Genomic DNA, 17,996 nt, shown 5'->3' with positions numbered 1-17,996 from the left:
ACCTTCAGAGCAATCTTGTGAGGCAAAAGACGTTAAACGTGTTTAGAGCATGGAAAGCAAATGCAAAAAAAAAAAAAGAAAAGAAGAAGGATTTTGTTAAGCTCATGCAGTCCATATGGGCACAGTTGAGACTTCACAGCTCGGATCCCAGGTGAGACATTGTCCTCCACCTCCCCGCTCGCCAGACTTTTGCAGTGTCGGCATTCTGCAGTGCTACCCTGTACTTTTTAAACTTCCTCTTGTTTCCTCTTTTCATCGTTTCTCCCTTCCCCGTACACTGTAATATGCTAGTCTTAGAATAAAAACAAGCTTCCCCTATCCCATTCTGAATTTTTCAGTGTAGCTAATAAAGTCCAGCCGCTTGACCATCCTAGATGTCTTTTCAAACCAACCAGTTGAAAAAGATCAGATTATCTCAGCCATTCCCTCAGTCTCTTTAACAAATAATGATAAAGCAGACAGGATTTAAATGAGACTGCTGTAAGAGCACAACCCCAATGCATGCAATTGACTCTTGAACTTCCAGAAATATTGCAAGAAAAATACACACTTATTTCATTTCTGTTCCCTTGCTCTAATGGCTTTGCAAATACATCCTCCTTAGAGAGCCTACCTCTCCACCTCTTCACTTGACCAGTTTCTACTCATCCTTCAAGAACACACCTTAGACGCCATTGCCCATTTTTCTGCAGCATTCATGACAAACCTTCATGCAAGAGTCTAATGGCAATCTCGCACCTCGCATTTTCTCCTTAAGCCACTGCAATAAGGCTTCGCTTCTCACCACTGGGGAACTGCTAATGACTGCCATATTGCCAGATCCAATCATGGCACTTCTGTTCTTACCAGCAACATTCATCACAGTTGCCCGCGCCCTTCTTGAAACATTTTCTCATTTTCTTTCATGAGGGCATCTTGGCTGCTCCTTCCCAGGCCCCTCCTAGCTCCTGCTCCTCTAACCACTGGTTAGTGGAGGGTTCCAGACTCTCCTCGTCCTGTTCCTATCCACTCACTCCAGGCGACTTTCCATGCTGTGCTGCCGGCTCCTACAGCCACATCTCCAACCTGGACCTCATTCCAGAACCTCAGGCTTGAGTATCCAGTTGGTGTTGTCACATACATGGCTAATAAGTGTGTCAAACCTAACATGGCCAAAACAACTGATTCCCCACACACACCCCCAAACATGCTTCTCCCTAACCTTTCCCGTCTCAGTGAACGGCAGCACTGACTGCCCAGTGGCTTAATAAAAAAATCTAGGTGTACTCTCAGTTTTGCTTTTCCTCACCCTCAAGCTCCAATCCAATCTATCAGCAAGTCATGTTGCTTTGACCTTCGAAACACACCGCAAACCCATGCACTTCTCTCCAGCCCAACTCTTTCCGCGGTCTTTTCTTGCCTGATGGAATTGACTACTGAAATTCCCCCTCCTCACACCGCTTCCGTTTTTGCCCCAGTGCAATCCGTTCTATGCACAGCACCCAGAGTGACCTTTTAAAAATAGGAGCCAGATGCCAGGCACTGTGGCTCACGCCTGTAATTCCAGCACTTCGGGAGCCCAAAGAGGGTAGATCACTTGACCAGCCGAGGCAACATGGTGAAACCCCGTCTCTACTAAAAATACAAAAATTAGCTGGCCGTGGTGGTTTGCACCGCTAGTCCCAGCTACTCTGCAGGCTGAGACAGGAGGATTGCTTGAGCCTGGGAGTCTGAAGTTGCAGTGAGTTGAGATTGTACCACTGCACTGTAGCCTGGGTGACAGAGCAAGACTCTGTCTCAAAAAACAAACAAACAAACAAAAAAACATGGAATCCAGTCAAGCCCCTTTTCTGCTTCAACCCTCCTTTCTATAGCCTCGGCCTGACCACCTCACAGCCCATCGCCCTCCTTTCTTGTTCTCTGTCCTCCAGATACTTTGGCCTTTCAGTGTATTTGAGTCATATGCTCCTCCTTCCTTTGGGCCCTTCACCCATGCAGTTTTTCCACTGAAAATGCTCTTCCTTCCTCCAAGTACTTTTCTCCTGTACAAAATTCTAATTTCAGCGTAACTATCCCTTTCTTAGAGAAGCCTTCTCTGACCACTCCCTAGACAACTAGATGGGCTCTCCGTGTGAAACCCTGCCATGGTGCTAGCTTAGAGTTTGTAAGGACATGTTGACTTAATGTCTTTTCACCAAAGGACTGACCACTCCATGTGTTGTTTGGTACTTGCTGAATGAATGGATTTGTCTGTATTGCTGAGTGCCGCATATACCTTGAGGTCAGAGAATGTGTCTTATTAGTCCTTCAGTGCTTGGTACATAGTAGACAATTTTTTTAAAAGTTTGTTGAATGAAGGGATAGGATGAGGAACACTCCAAATACTCTTTACTGTCTTACTGTAATTGCACTCCTATCTCATATCTAATGCTTCTCATTTCCTAGAAAATAGTAGTACTAGGCTGGGTGCTGTGGCTCATGCCTGTAATCCCAACACTTTGGGAGGCCAAGGTGGGAGGATCACTTGAGGCCAGGAGTTCCAGATCAGCCTGGGCAACACAGCAAGACCCCATCTCTACAAAAAATATTTTTATTAAAAAGAAAATAGTAATTGTGACAATAATAGTAGTGTGTGCTGGGTAACATTTTAAAGATTTGATGCATATTATTATTTTTACTCCTCATGATTACACTGTGAAGTTGGTATGACTTATTATCCACATTTTAAAGATGAGACATGGGAGGCTGAGGCAGGAGGACTGCTTGAGCCCAGGAGTTTGAGACCAGTCTGGGCAACACAGCAAGACCCCATATCACTTAAAAACAAATGAGACAACTAGGACACAAACAGGTGAAGTAACTTATGGTCACACAACCAGAAGTGACAAAGCTGGTATTTGAGCTTGGGGAGCCCAGCCCAACAGCCTGTACACATAACTGCTAAAATCGAGTACAAGAAGTAATGATGTGGGTTTCATCCCATCGTAGAATAAACTTCATCTTGAAATTGGAAGAGTGCTTCCGGTTCCACTCCCACCCCCAGGCTGCAGCAGCCCCACACCGTTGTGTATCTACCATTTGTCAGCCTCCGTCTTCAGTAGCTGTTCCTTTTTTCCTATTAGGTATGGGGGAAACAGTTTTATGCCATAAAAAACATACTTTAGAAAAGCAAGATGATGGAGAGGCTCTGAGGAATTGCCAAGGCAGCCCAGCACTTGCTGCTGGCAGGAGTTCAAGCGGGCAGAATCAGATGAGAACAGCACTCATTACTTCATACGGACATTGCCGGCCCATGGGATTCCTCCTTTGAAGGGGAATCTTTGGAACTTGAACTGTCTCTTCCAGAAGAATAGCCAGCAGCAGCCCAAAAATATGTTTCATGACCAGAATGTATCACCCCGATGTAAGACACTTGGGAAGAATCTGTTTAGATGTTTTGAAAGACAGATGGTCGCCATCGCCGCAGACCTGCACAGACTGTTACCCGTCTGGGCTTTGTGATATGCTCCCAACCCAGGGGCGCGTTAACAAACCATGTAGGGATACAGTAGAGCCACAGAAGAACAGGAAAATCCAAACTGCTGGAATGTGGAACGCAGATAAGGCTCTATAGACAGGGGCAGCAAGTTTTCTCTGGAAAAGGCCAGATAGTAAATCGTTTAGGTTTTGTAGATCGAGTCAAAATTGAGGATAGTATGTAGGTACTTATACAACAACCACATTACAGCATAAAAACCATTCTTAGTTCATGGAACATACAAAAACAGGCAGCAGACTGAATCTGGCTCATAGCCTGGAGTTTGCCAATGCATGCTGTGCACTATTAATAATAGTTAATTTTTATCTGATGATCAAGTGTACTTTACTTCTGGCCTGTGGAAAGAACTGCCAAGAGTCGGAGATGTTTACCCTCTGCAAGCTAAGAAATTAGCCTGTCCCAGATTCATGGGTGTTAACAGAAGACATGAGATTATCGGCTCAGAGATAAAACATAGCCTATTACTCAGGAGCAACAGCGGTAGCAGGGGCCACAGTGTCTGCATTTTTGCACAGGTTGCTGAACGCCAGTCCCCACCAAGGGAACTTGAAAAGGGATGATACCTGCATCTTCAGTGGGTTGCGTTATAGGGGAGGAACTTTGAGCTTGGGATAACCAAAATATTTCCCTGAGTCATACTCAGCTATTCAGCAGAAATGCTTCCTGTGTACTTCCCAATTTGTCACAGAGAATGTTAGAAAGATGTCTACTCAAAGGTCAAAATTTAATAAAACCAGTCATTTTTACAGCTTCATTAAAGACATTCTTAAGAGAAGCAGGGGTTTGTTTTTGTTTCTGTTGTTTCAGTGCAGGTGTGTGAAAAACACAATGACTGCTGGTACAGTGTGTACCATGGCGTGGCTCTCTTGGGCACAGAGAGCTGAGCCCATCACTGACTTTGCACCATGAGGGCAGTGCTCAACACAGAGAAGAAGGTACATGTCATCCTGGCATTGTGAGAGAAATAGTTTTGACTTCAAACATCCCCATACTGTAAGAATCACAGCTCTCATCTTTTTTGTTCAGGGTACTTTAGGTTGCAGGTGACAGAAATCCAACAAGTTGGCCAGGCGCGGTGGCTCATGCCTGTAATCCCAGCACTTTGGGAGGCTGAGGCAGGCAGGTCGCAAGGTCAGGAGTTCGAGACCAGCCTGACCAACATGGTGAAACCCTGGGTATGGTGGTGCACACCTGTAATCCCAGCTATTCAAGAGGCTGAGGCAGGAGAGTCACTTGAACCCGGGAGGTGAAGGGTGCAGTGAGCCAAGATTGCGCCACTGCACTCCAGCCTGGGCGACAGAGTGAGACTCCATCTCAAAAAAAGAAAAGAAAAGTCCAAGTTACCTAAGCAAACAAACGGGAACAAAGATATGTTGGATCACATAAATGAGAAGGGTTAGAGCAGAACGCACCTTGGGCATGGCTGGATTCAGGGCTGAAAGTATGTTAACAGCTCTGTCTCTGTCTCTTTGTCTCTATCTTCTCCATATGTGTGTGTCTCTCTCTTCACTTAGCTTTCCTTCTCTTCTCTCCCTCTCTTTTCTCTCTTCCTCTTTCTGCCCCCTTTTCTCCCTCCTGTCTCTCTTCCTCCCTCTGTCTCTCCTTCTCTCTTTCTCTCTCTCCTCCCTATCTCAACCCTCTTTTCTCTGTGCATTGTCTGAATACTCAGCTACTAAAAAGAGCTCTCTGCATGGGTCAGGAAACAGCCGCCAGTAGCTCTAAGACTGCACTTGCTTGCAATTCAAGGCAAAAGAGCTCTGTTATGTAATGATTGGATATCCAGTCTCATGGGAGATTCCAGACTGCAAGCCCTTTAGATCTCTCTGGGAGCCCGAGGTGCAGACTCCACTACCCTGGGCCTGGCCGGGTGCCCAGTCTGGGAGGTGCTCTGCCTGGCAGTCCTTCAGCCCCACGATTGGTCAGGGAGAGGGGCGGTGGAAGGGCAGACCAACAGGCCAGACGTCCATGACAAATACTAAGCTGCCAAGGTGTCCTACTGGTGAGTGTTTCCAACAGCTTGCAAATGAAAGAGACAAGCAAAGCTGCTCTCAATGCCACGACTTCAGGTTTCATACCCTCCTGGCTGTTCCCTGCTGAACCCAGTCTGAGTGCTGCCAGGGCAGACACCATTCTGTGGAGGAGGCTGAGTCTACACCACTCTTCCTGGGAGGGCCAAAACTGACTTAATGTCTTCTAAATGGAACAGCCTGGAGGGCTTGCTGGGAAATAGAGAAAACAGTAAGGGACCAGGGGTATGATAAATAATGGAAGACGGGTGGATGGCTAGAAGCTGCGGAGGAGCGCCTGGGTAAAAAGGGTTGTTTCAGGAGCAGTTGACAGCTAACAGCTAAGAATATAGTATGTTTGCAGTGAAAGCAAGGGTGTCTCTATAAATAAGCCTGGGGTTAACAATAAGACCTGTGTAATGACAACCAGTGAGACTGTCCCAGACCCTACAAGTCAAGGAAGCCAGGCAGGTTCACAGATGATACCTAAAATGACAGGAGACTGTAATAGATTCCTGTATCAGAGTCACGCCTAGTACTGCACATGAAAAAAAACCACTTCCAGAATACCGTTCCAAATTAGGGTAGCAAGTGTTGATAATTATTGAAGGTAGGTGACAGAGGTATTTGGATGGTCATCAAACCATTCTCTTGTGTATTTCAAATTTTTTGAAAATTTTCAATTTTAAAAAACTTATGTTATCTATAGGCCGGGCGCCGTGGCTCACGCCTGTAATGCCAACACTTTAAGAGGCTGAGGCAGATGGATCACCTGAGGTCAGGAGTTTGAGATCAGCCTGGCCAACATGGTGAAACCCCATCTCTACTAAAAATACAAAAATTAGCTGGGAATGGTGGTGGGCACCTGTAGTCCCAGCTACTCGGGAGGCTGAGGCAGGAGAATCGCTTGAACCCGGGAGGCAGAGGTTGCAGTGAGCCGAGATCATGTCATTTCACTCCAGCCTGGGTGATAGACCATGACTCCATCTCAAAAAATGATAATAATAATAAAAAAAGTTGTGTTCTCTATAAATCAACAAGCAACCCATCTGTGCATGTAAAATGTCTTAATTGAAAAAAGGGAGTGTGGGTATATAGATTTCTTCAGAAAGCAGCAGCATATTCAGAAACAGCTGCCTGGAGGACACAGTCAGCAAAATGTGGTTGAAACTAATTAAAAGGAAAACATTTCTCTTGATCTTCATACATCTTCTTTGAAGTAAAGATGGAGGGTTTTTTCCTGGGAGAAAATGCAGGCTGGTTTACAGCATGTCAGTGAATTATGCCAGACCTCCGTGCCCCCAGGATGAAATCTAACCACACGTCCATTCCAGGGTATCTCATTCTGCGTTTGTCATCATCTTCAAGGTCACACTGCCCCCACAACGTTTCCCAAAATGTGTCTCATGTCACCTAAGTTGTGAGGTGATTAGCAAAAAGGGTTTTGAGGTTAAAAAAAAAAAAGTGAGAAAACCCGGTCCTAGCTCCGTCCTGGGCAGTGGGAAGGCTTGCGATGAAGACACTGTTTCAGGTAACACAACTGTTGGCTCTTAGGGCAGAGGCATCTACTAACTCTGAAAATGTTCCATAGAACATTCTTCGGTGAACACCAATGTTGGGGGCTGGGAAGGCCAAGGCAGAGAAGCAAAAACCCAAGAAGGGCGAACGACTCGAGTCGCTTTAGGAGTCAGAGAGGTGGCTCCACGCTCCTTGGCCGAGTCATCACCAGCAGGCTGGCAGCATGGGCTCCACACACCCTGACTCCGGAGCTTGGCGTCCCGGGACACAGGGAGGGCGCAGGGCTCAGAGGCACCCCTCCCCCACCCAGCCTGCACTCTTCCCCCAGTCTGCAGGGCGCCCCCCTACCACCCCCTCAAAAGAGAAAAATCACACAGGGTGGGGCAGAGAGCGTGGCACAGGGTGGGAGCACAGTGCTGTGTGTGTGGAAGGGGGGTTGCTGGTGTGTGGTGTGTGTATGGTGTGTTGTATGAGGGCAGTGGTGTGTGCCTATGGTATGGTGTGTGTATGTTGTGTGCTGTGTGTGATGTGTGTCTGTGGTGTGTGTGGTGTAATGCCTGTTGTATATGGTATGTGTATAGTATGTTGTGTGTTGAATGTGTGTGGTGTGTGTATGTTGTGTGTGTGTGATGTGTGTCTGTGGTGTGTGTGATGTGTGTGTATACTGTGGTGTGTGGTGTGTGTAATGCCTGGTGTATGTGGTATGTGTATAGTATGTTGTGTGTTGAATGTGTGTGGTGTGTGTATGGTGGAGTGTGTATGGTATGGTGTGTTGTGTGTGTTGTGTGGTAAGTGTGGTGTATGGCGTGTGTGGTGTGTGTGACGTGGGTGTGGTGTACTCTGTGGTGTGTGTGTAGTGTGTTGTGTGGGGTGTGTGTGGTATAGTGTGATGTATATGTGTAGTGTGGTGTGTGTATGTGGTATCTGTAGTGTATGGTGTGATGTGTGGTGTGTGTGGTGTATGTATGGTATGTTGTGTGGTGTGTTTATGGTATGGTGTGTTGTATGTGTGGTGTGTGTGATGTGTGTATGGTGTGTGTTGTGTGTTGTATGTGGTGTGTGGTGTGATGTGTGGTATGTGTTGTGTGTGTTGTCTATGGTGTGTGTGGTGTGTGTGCTGTGGTGTATGTGCTGTGTGTGTTGTGTGTTGTGTATGGTGTGTTGTGTTTGTGTTGTCTATGGTGTGTGGTCTGTTGTGTGTAGTATGTGTGTTGTGTGGTGTGTGATGTGTTTGTGTGGTGTGTGGTGTGTATGGTGTGTTATGTGTTTGTGTGTGTTGTCTGTGGTGTGTGTGGTATGTTGTGTGTGTTGTGTGTTGTGTGTGGTGTGTGTGCTGTGTGGTATGTGTTGTGTGGTGTGTATGGTGTGTGTTGTCTGGTGTGTGGTGAATTGTGTGTTGTGTGTGGTGTGTTGTGTATGGTGGTGTGTGTTGTCTGGTGTGTGGTGAATTGTGTGTTGTGTGTGGTGTGTTGTGTATGGTGGTGTGTGTGGTGAATTGTGTGTTGTGTGTGGTGTGTTGTGTGTGTGTGTGTGCGCGCGCCCTTGCGTCTGCACAGGTGCTGGAGGAGCCGTCTGCGTCTGGGGAGCTTGTGGGCCGAGGCGGTGGGAGGCTGGTGGGCGGCAGCGCAGAGTCCGGAACCGTCTGCTGAGCTCCTGGCCGAGCGCTCCTCAGCCCGCGGGGATCCCACCCTCATCTTGAGCCTCTGGGGAGGACCGAGAGTGAACGCGTCTCCAGCCGCGCTGCCTGCGCGCTCTCTCGGGTGTCGGGCACAGCAGCCCGATGCCAAAGCCGGGCCTGGCTGCTCCACCTCACGGGCCACCTCAGGGGGTGTGTCACACTGAGAAACGCCGCCCGCCCGCAGAGTGACGCCTAGACCCTGGCCTCTCATCACACTAAGATCCCCGCTGAGGCCTGCGCGCTGCTCCCTGACCATCACGCGTGCGCTAGCGTGACCCTTCCTTTGTGCGCATGCCCTGCACTCTGCCCACACGCGCAGGGGCATTCACCACACTGGGGAGCTCTGCGCGTCGCCCTCCTGGAGACTGCAGTGCACGCCCCTGGGGAGCCTGCGACCCCCCTCCCCTGTGCCACCTCCCTCGTGCCCACCTTCCCGGGCGCAGCTCTAAACGGCCTTGTCGGGGAAACTCGCCCGGCCATATGTTGATTTCTAACACGTTGAGAGCCAAGAGCCACATGGCCACACGTGGACATCACTTCCTAATGACCCGCAGGACTCCACTGCAACACGAAGCTGTCGTTTATGTAAATGCACTTCTATTGTTGCTTTTTAGATTTTTGCTGTTTGTGACTTTTATAAATAATGTTTCAAAAACATTCTTGTTCATGTTTTATCCACTTTTATTATTTACTTAAGATAAATTTTAAAACGCACCTATCTATACCTGTGCAAGACACTGTCCTGGGGGGAAGTGTGTGAAGGAGACCCAGGGCCTCCTTGTACTTTTTCTGCACCTGCCCGTGAATCGATACTTATTTAAAAATACGTAGTTTTAACATCACGTTAGCTTCAACAACGAACGGTGCTGGAACAAGTGAATATCCCACAAAATACATATGCGCACGAAACTTGGCTTATCTTCTTTAATTTAGCCTGAAGCAACTAATTTTCTGAATTTAAAATGCAGAAGCTGGATTTGTAGCTTGAACCTATGGTCCCAGCCGCTCAGGAGGCAGAGGTGGGAGGATCGCCCCAGCCCAGGAGGTCCAGGCCGCGGAGCGCCGTGATCGCGCCGCTGCACTCCAGCCTGGGCCAACAACCACCACCACATCACCACCACATGTATGTAGTTGTTTGCCATGACTGTTACTGTACAAATTGTGGAAGGAAGAAATAAGTACTAAAATCTCCAGTGGGACCCGCATGTCCCTATCTGATAGACATTTCAAGACACCTGAAACTCTGAAGCAGTCTCGTGATGTGCGCAAAAGGCCCCCATTCTGTGTGCCTCACGCGGGGCAAAGCTCTGGGCCTGGCGGCACTGGCCACCCTGCCAGCCTCAGGATCACCCAGGGCAAAGCATCGCCCTTCACTGCCCCTGCCCTCTGTCTCCCATCTCACCTGCCTGCACTCCTCTGTGTATGGTGCCCTGGGACACAACGCCAGCGATCTCTGAACGGGCACCCATTCTCTCCCTCCAGCCCTGTCAGTCCACTGCTGTGCCCTGGCCCGGCCCTGTTGCCACCATTGCAGTGAGCCACAGGAAGGGCCCCCGCCCTGGACTGGGTGGTCCACACTGCAAATGACCCCGGCTCACAGCAGGGCTTAGGCAGGCACCATTTTCTGCTGAAATGCAAGGAATCCCTTTTCCTAAAGGCCAGAAACACAACTAACTGATGGTGCTTAGCTTGGAGACACTCACTACCAATTTATCACCGGAATGGAAAATGTTGAGGGAGTGCTAGATGAGGCCATGAGATGTGAGACTGTGTAAGCGACACAGTGTGGGGAAGAAGGAATGAGAGTATTAGTAGTAGTAGTACGGGGAAGAAGGAATGAGAGTATTAGTAGTATGGGGAAGAAGGAATGAGAGTATTAGTAGTAGTATGGAGAAGAAGGAATGAGAGTATTAGTACTAGTATGGGGAAGAAGGAATGAGAGTATTAGTAGGACGGGGAAGAAGGAATGAGAGTATCAGTAGTAGTATGGGGAAGAAGGAATGAGAGTAGTATTATTAGTAGGACGGGGAAGAAGGAATGAGAGTATTATTAGTAGGAGGGGGAAGAAGGAATGAGAGTATTAGTAGTAGTATGGGGAAGAAGGAATGAGAGTATTATTAGTAGTAGTATGGGGAAGAAGGAATGAGAGTATTATTATTAGTAGGACGGGGAAGAAGGAATGAGAGTATTAGTAGGAGGGGGAAGAAGGAATGAGAGTATTAGTAGTAGTATGGGGAAGAAGGAATGAGAGTATTATTAGTAGTAGTATGGGGAAGAAGGAATGAGAGTATTATTATTAGTAGGACGGGGAAGAAGGAATGAGAGTATTAGTAGTAGTATGGGGAAGAAGGAATGAGAGTATTATTAGTAGTAGTATGGGGAAGAATGAGAGTATTATTAGAAGGAGGGGAAAAGGAATGAGAGTATTAGTAGTAGTATGGGGAAGAAGGAATGAGAGTATTATTAGTAGTAGTATGGGGAAGAAGGAATGAGAGTATTATTAGTAGTAGTATGGGGAAGAAGGAATGAGAGTATTATTAGTAGTAGTACGGGGAAGAAGGAATGAGAGTATTATTATTAGTAGGACGGGGAAGAAGGAATGAGTGTATTAGTAGTAGTACGGGGAAGAAGGAATGAGAGTATTATTAGTAGTAGTATGGGGAAGAAGGAATGAGAGTATTATTAGTAGGACGGGGAAGAAGGAATGAGAGTATTAGTAGTAGTATGGGGAAGAAGGAATGAGAGTATTATTAGTAGTAGTACGGGGAAGAAGGAATGAGAGTATTAGTAGGACGGGGAAGAAGGAATGAGAGTATTAGTAGTAGTATGGGGAAGAAGGAATGAGAGTATTATTAGTAGTAGTACGGGGAAGAAGGAATGAGAGTATTAGTAGTACGGGGAAGAAGGAATGAGAGTATTAGTAGTAGTATGGGGAAGAAGGAATGAGAGTATTATTAGTAGTAGTACGGGGAAGAAGGAATGAGAGTATTATTAGTAGTAGTATGGGGAAGAAGGAATGAGAGTATTATTAGTAGTAGTACGGGGAAGAAGGAATGAGACTATTATTATTAGTATGGGGAAGAAGGAATGACAGTATTAGTAGTAGTATGGGGAAGAAGGAATGAGAGTAGTAGTAGTATGGGGAAGAAGGAATGAGAGTATTAGTAGTAGTACGGGGAAGAAGGAATGAGTATTATTAGGAGGGGGAAAAGGAATGAGAGTATTAGTAGTAGTATGGGGAAGAAGGAATGAGAGTATTAGTAGTAGTATGGGGAAGAAGGAATGAGAGTATTATTAGTAGTAGTATGGGGAAGAAGGAATGAGAGTATTATTATTAGTAGGACGGGGAAGAAGGAATGAGAGTATTATTAGTAGGAGGGGGAAGAAGGAATGAGAGTATTATTAGAAGGAGGGAGAAAAGGAATGAGAGTATTAATAGTAGTATGGGGAAGAAGGAATGAGAGTATTATTAGTAGGAGGGGGAAGAAGGAATGAGAGTATTATTAGTAGTAGGAGGGGGAAGAAGGAATGAGAGTATTAGTAGTAGGAGGGGGAAGAAGGAATGAGAGTATTATTAGTAGGAGGGGGAAGAAGGAATGAGAGTATTATTAGAAGGAGGGAGAAAAGGAATGAGAGTATTAATAGTATGGGGAAGAAGGAATGAGAGTATTATTAGTAGGAGGGGGAAGAAGGAATGAGAGTATTAGTAGTAGGAGGGGGAAGAAGGAATGAGAGTATTAGTAGTAGGAGGGGGAAGAAGGAATGAGAGTATTATTAGGAGGGGGAAGAAGGAATGAGAGTATTATTAGAAGGAGGGAGAAAAGGAATGAGAGTATTAATAGTAGTATGGGGAAGAAGGAATGAGAGTATTATTAGTAGGAGGGGGAAGAAGGAATGAGAGTATTAGTAGGAGGGGGAAGAAGGAATGAGAGTATTAGTAGTAGTATGGGGAAGAAGGAATGAGAGTATTATTATTAGAAGGAGGGGGAAAAGGAATGAGAGTATTAGTAGTAGTATGGGGAAGAAGGAATGAGAGTATTATTATTAGTAGGATGGGGAAGAAGGAATGAGAGTATTATTATTAGCAGATGATGGGATTGCATACCTGGAAAACTCAAGGAAATTAACAGAAGTGTTAAGACACAGTGGGAGAGTAAGCAGGTATTGTTACAAAACAGTGGCTTTTCCGTATAAACAAGAACAGTTTCTAACAGCCTTAATAATTGCATTAAAAAGCAAATTAAGTTGGAACAAACTTAATATGCCCCAAAACTTTGCTGCCACCCTGTGCTTCCAGTATTTGCAGAAATTTGGATACAGCGGCTCTGTTCCTTTTGAGTCCGTGCAAAACTCAGGGACACTCTTCCAAAGACAGGATTTTCTAGCTCCCCATGATTGCGTGAGCCCAGGTGTTAGGACCAGCCTGGGCAACATAGAGAGACCCTGCCTTTACAAAAAATTTAAAAATTAGCTAGGCGTGGTGGTACACACCTGTAGTTCCAGCTACCCAAGAGGCCGAGGTGGGAGGATTGCTTGAGCCCAGGAGTTCAAGGCTGCAGTGAGCCATGACTGCTCCACTGCACTCCAGCCTGGATGACAACGTGAGGCCAAAAAGAATTTCAAGAGATCATCATTAAAAAGCTGCGGTTGGGAAGTCTACAGCTATTTTAATTATAAACCTGACAGGAAAAAGTTATGTTTCCAGAAGCTGGTCATTAAATGTTTTGAAGAGTGTTTATTTGGAAGTTGTACACAAGTTTTCTACCTGTGGTCTTTGGTCTTCCCTAACACTTTGTACTTTATTTCTGCTATAAGTACAGTTGTTGTAGAAGCCCAAATACCAGGTTCATGTACCTGCTGTATAGCTGAGGCCGAACACTGCGACACAGGTGTCTGGAGACAAAGGTTTATTCCATTTGGCCAAAGCAAGAAGACAAGACAGCAAGATTTCTCAAATCCCCTTGACAAAGAGATAAGGAGAGGGTTTTTATGCAGCTGACGAGTCAGGGAGGGGGAGTTTTGGGGAATGGAGGGAAAGTCCGTGTGTCTTCCGTGTCAGCTAACACTTCGAGCAGCCAGACCTCCGGATGTCAGCACCTGGTCGCAGCACTTTCAAGGCATTCACTCCGTCTGCAAACATTTCTTATGACCTTTATGTTATCTCCTCCCGTTTGACAAAGAAACAGTAGATCAGCAGTTTATAATGATGCTGTGGGAACAAGAAATAATGGGTACAAAGCGAGTGGTTCACAGGTGCCAGCCAGAGAGGGCCCGATCAGAACGTTCATTATTTCAGTCACTCACTGAAACATGCTGAGTGCTGAACTCCCAAGGGGCCCCGTTACTCAGCCTCGCATCCCTTGACGGGGATAGGTTCTAAGGAAGGTGTCCTTAGGTGATTTCACACCCCTAGATGGTACAGCCCACTACACACCTGGGCCACGTGGCACAGCCTATGGCTTCTGGGCTATAAACCTGTACAGCAGGTCACTGCTCTGAATCCTGCAGGCAACTGTCACACAATGGTAAGGATTTGTGTATCTAAGCATAGGAAAGTTACAGCAAAAACACGGTATCATCATCTGACGAGGCCCCTGTTGTATATGCAGTGCATCGACAGAAATGTTGCTATGCAGTGCATGATTGCATGTAAAGAATTTAGTGGAAGTGTTCACTGAGACCCAAAGAGATGCACCCAACAACGCCCTCCATTTGGCCCCGATGTGCTGTAGAAATCGTATTTTCTAGCCATGCCCTGACATTATAAAGGCTGGGAGGCACCGCACTAAGGGGCATGGAGGCGCTCTCCCGCGCAGACAGGACTGATGGAGCTGCTCGCCCTTCGGGCAGAGCGAGGCGAGAACCCAGGCCTCTGTGCCCACAGAGAAGCTGATCGTGCTGCCTTAGGGGAAGGGAAAGGACGCATAAAATGTCACCCGGGCCTTTTCTCCAAAGAGAGCCGCGAGGCTTGCTCCTTCCTCACACTGCCCTCTCAGAGCTCACCTCTCCTGGCACAGCCTGGTGCCAACAAACATCTTGCAAGCACTGACTGAGCCCCGGCCAGAAGTCTGGTTCTGTTCCAAGAGCTGGGAACCAAGAAGGGAGCAGAGAGATAAAACTTCTGCCACAGGGAGTTTATTTTCTAGGTAGGGAAACAGACCAAAATACATGCAAATAAAACCAGCAGAAAGCAGCCCACTGATGTGCTGGTCGATGTCTCACAGCAGCTCTGGGGGATGGCGGCCCCTGACCTGCAGCACTGGCTGATTTCTGCGGTGTGAGTCCTCCACTACAGCCACCTCCAAACTCCCTGTGTGAAGGCACTGACCACGGAGCGGGGAAGGGGCCTCACTGCTGGCCTTCCTGGGCTGCTGCGAGTCGGCTCAGGCACACCTGAGAGTTCCACAGTGACAAGTTACAGGAGAAGGAAAGTGAGCCAGGAGTTGCAATGTTTACGGGGAGAGACATTTATGGTGAGAGATACGGGGGGTGTCACTAAGAAAGTGCCATTTGATGGCAGAGCTGCTGTGGAAAACAGGATGCCTGCTCCTCCGAGGGCCAAACAGAATGACCACATGACCCCGCAATCTCCTCTCCACATACCTCCCAAAGAAATGGAAAGCAGGGACCCAAACAGGCAGGGGGACTCCCCTGTTCACAGTAGCGTTCTTCACAAAGCCCAAGAGGCAGAGACAATGCAGGGTCCGTGAATGACGACTGGATAAGCGAAGCGTGGTCCCTCTGATAGTAGCAGAAGACAGATTCCTAGGCAGACTGGGGCAGGTCCCCAGTGAAACCCGACCTTCAAGCCAAAGACAGCCTGAAGCTGGAAAACCAGGCTGCCAGTTCCAGGTTAAGTCCACGACCTTTTAGCCAATCAAATGGTGATTTTTTTCTAGGCCCGCCCATGGGCCAATCAGCACACACTCCCCCTTTCTGAGCCCATAAAAACCCTGGACTCAGCCACACGGCAGGGACTACCACCTTTGGGTAGAGACTACTCGCCTTCAGGTAGTGGCTGCCCACTCTCAGGGCCCCTCAACACTGGGAGCTGTTCCGTCCTGCAGTAAGTTTTTTCTGCCCTGCTCACTCTCCGGTTGTCTGCATAACCTTATTCTTCTGGATGTGGGACAAGAACTTGGGACCTGCAGAACAGTGGGTGTGAAAAAAGGCTGTAACACTGTAACCCTCCCTCCTGCTTGCTGAGCAGTGGAAGAGAAGAAACTGCTGGCTGCCACACACCCGTTTGCTGAAGTTGCGGGCAGCAGGAATGAACTAGAGCTGTGGCGCTTCCCGAGAGCCCAGACGTCAGACTCCCTGAACCAGGGCTGTAGCACGCCCTGCTCGCCAAGTCACAGGTGGTGGGAACGGTTGAGCTGTGACACCCTTGGGGCTCTGCGGTTCCTGGTGTCTCTGAGTTTTGGGTGCCACCACGTTCCCCTCATCCAGACACCGGTGCCCAAGGCAGAAGCAGGTTGCGGCATGCCCGGCCCAACCGCCGGCTGAGCGCGGATCCTGTGGCAAGCGTGGGATCTGGGCCGGGGTGCAAGCCGAGCACAGCTCACTGGGCCGAATGTGCAGAGTACCTCCAGCAGTGATCCTTGGGCCGAGTGAGGCCGGGCAGGGGCGCCGGCGGCCATGGAGGTCTCCGGCTGGTGAAGTGGCACGGAAAAAATCCTGTGCCACATCCACACAATGGAGCATTCTTCAGCCTTAGAAGGAAGGGAATTCTCACACCTGCTACCATGTGGAGGAACCTTGAGGACATTAGGGTCAGTGAAATAAGCCAGGCCCAAAAGGCCAAATCCTGCACGATTCCATTTATACGGGGTCCCCAGAGGAGTCACATTCATAGAGATGGAAAGCAGAACAGTGCTGCCAGGGGCTGGGGAAGCGGGCTGGGGAGTCCGTGTCCAACACAAACAGAGCTTCAGTCTGGGAAGATGTGAAGTTCTGGAGATGGAGGGTACTGATGGTTGTACAGCAGTGTGAGTGTACCTAATGCCACTGAACTGCACACTTAAAAATGGCTAAGATGGGCTGGCCGCAGTGGTTCACACCTGTAAGCCCAGCACTTGGGGACGGTGAGGCAGGCGGATCACCTGAGATCAGGAGTTTGAGACCAGCCTGACCAACATGGCAAAACCGTGTCTCTACTAAAAATTAAAAAAAAATTAAAAAGCCAGGCGTGGTGGTGTGTGCCTCTAGTCCCCAGCTACTTGGGAGGCTGAGGCAAGAGAATCACTTGAACCCAGGAGGCAGAGGCTGCAGTGAGCTGTGATTGCACCACTGCACTCCAGCCTGCGTGATAGAGTGAGACTATCCTGTCTAAAAAAAAAAAAAAAAAAAAGTTAAGATGTTAACTTTATGTTATGTATATTTTACCATAATTTTAGAAATCAATAATTTTTACAAAGAAAGTTCCATCTGAGTAAAGCCCAGGCAGTGGAACAGCAAAGCCCCTGAGGCAGGAGGTTCCCAGCACATTGAGGAAGGTCAGTAAGAGCCGCATGGCTGGAGTTGGCAAGTGCAGGTGAGGTGTGGGGTGGGGACAGGGGGACACCTGTGGGTGTGGGGGAGGAATCTGCATTTTATTCTGAGGGACAAGGAAGTCATGGGAGGGTCCTGAGCACAGCAGCAACGTGATCTGACATGGTTTGAAAGTGCCATCCTGGCTGCTACCTGGAGAGGGAGGAGCTGGGGGAGAAGGTGCGAACCCACCAGGAGCTCTGCACTAGTACAGGCAGGGAAGGACGCAGCCTGCAGTGGAGGTCAGGGCTGATCAGACTAGAGAGGTGTTGAAAATGGAACCAAAAGCTTGTTCTGGCAAACTGAACAGGGCAGGACACACAGCGGGGTCCAGGCATGACCACTGTCGGTCCTGGCCACGAGAGAGCCAGCACCAGGTCCTGCACTGACCACAGACCCGTCACTGCCCCAAGACAGGGGGGTCGTGTGCTGCTCAGATGGTTAAAACAGAAAAAGAACATTGCCAGCAGAGGGAGGGCCCAGAGACTAGAGCAGGATCTCTCTGCCTCTTACTTTACACATCAGAGAAAGGAAAGGACTTGTGGAAAAATACTAATTTCATTGCACTCACAGAGTAGAGAATTTTAAAAGAATGACGTGTGTGGCTTTATCTGGTGAGTCACATGTCATACAGTGAAGAACAGTCGGCCTAGAGTCGGAGGAGCTGACTCGGCTGCAGTTTCCTCCCTGTAAAATAAAACAAATGGGCCTTGACAAAGACCTTCCCGGACCAAGCTTGCGTCCACCC

General features: G+C 48.0%; 1 protein-coding gene and 1 long non-coding RNA gene across 11 annotated transcripts in view; one reads left to right on the top strand and one right to left on the bottom strand.

Moving 5' to 3' along the window:
- The first annotated feature begins 57 nt into the window (after nucleotides 1-57).
- LOC107972068 (uncharacterized) lies at nucleotides 58-4,292 on the top strand. The gene is made up of 2 exons (XR_001714864.4): nucleotides 58-151; nucleotides 3,102-4,292. It is a non-coding gene; the product is annotated as an uncharacterized LOC107972068 (long non-coding RNA).
- Nucleotides 4,293-13,611: 9,319 nt separating this feature from the next.
- RNASEH1 (ribonuclease H1) overlaps nucleotides 13,612-17,996 on the bottom strand; it is a 28,167-nt gene continuing 23,782 nt past the window's right edge. For 4 of the 10 annotated variants that reach the window (XR_008542933.2, XR_008543023.2, XR_010149006.1 and 1 more), the window contains one exon: nucleotides 13,612-17,935. The gene's annotated coding sequence lies outside the window, so the exon portion shown is untranslated. The remainder of the gene's footprint in view (nucleotides 17,936-17,996) is intronic. The other 6 variants (XR_010149004.1, XR_010149009.1, XR_010149007.1 and 3 more) reach the window with 5 other exon arrangements.

This window comes from Pan troglodytes, chromosome 12 (assembly GCF_028858775.2).
Source record: "Pan troglodytes isolate AG18354 chromosome 12, NHGRI_mPanTro3-v2.0_pri, whole genome shotgun sequence".
NCBI classification, from domain to species: domain Eukaryota; kingdom Metazoa; phylum Chordata; class Mammalia; order Primates; family Hominidae; genus Pan; species Pan troglodytes.
Note: the sequence above shows the minus strand (reverse complement) of the source record. Positions and strands in the feature narration are given on the sequence as shown.